Here is a 618-nt window from a genome sequence, read left to right on the forward strand (position 1 = left end):
ATCTTCCTCCTCCATTAAATTTCTTGCAACTTAACAGACTTTTAACAATAGTTACTAACTTTTTAACCAAATAAAATGTATCGTAAATACTTTTGCATTGGTTATCTTATATACTTAGGTATCTTGTGTGCGCTTTTTTCAACCATTCAACATATGTGAATGTCTGTATAAATTAAAGTCACCTCCTAGCAAATTTTCTCTTAATTTCTTCTATTTTCAAAATTACTTGCTAGGTTATTTTTTATTACTTCTTTTATGTGTAATCTGATGATCTGGCAGAGGGTTAATACCTTTTAACCCTCCTTTTTTTTTTTTTTTTTTTTTATGGGAGTAGCTGGGGTTTGAACCCAGAGTTTTAACTATGCAAAGCAAGTGCTCTACTCTTGGTCTCCATTCCCTGGCCCCTTTCAGACCCTTTAAATTTTGTTTTTATAACTTTAAAGATTTCCTGCTATTTCAATAATAGATAGCAATTAATTCTGTTCATATTTGAGATCAGTGAACTTAAGTTACTATATTCAAATGACTGGACAAATTCTATTCTGCCTAGTAAAAGAGCTTTCTTAGACAATATCTGATAACCTACATTTTACATTTGTTGAGAAGTTAGGTAAGCTT

This window comes from Sorex araneus, chromosome X (genome assembly GCF_027595985.1).
Source record: "Sorex araneus isolate mSorAra2 chromosome X, mSorAra2.pri, whole genome shotgun sequence".
NCBI classification, from domain to species: Eukaryota; Metazoa; Chordata; class Mammalia; order Eulipotyphla; family Soricidae; genus Sorex; species Sorex araneus.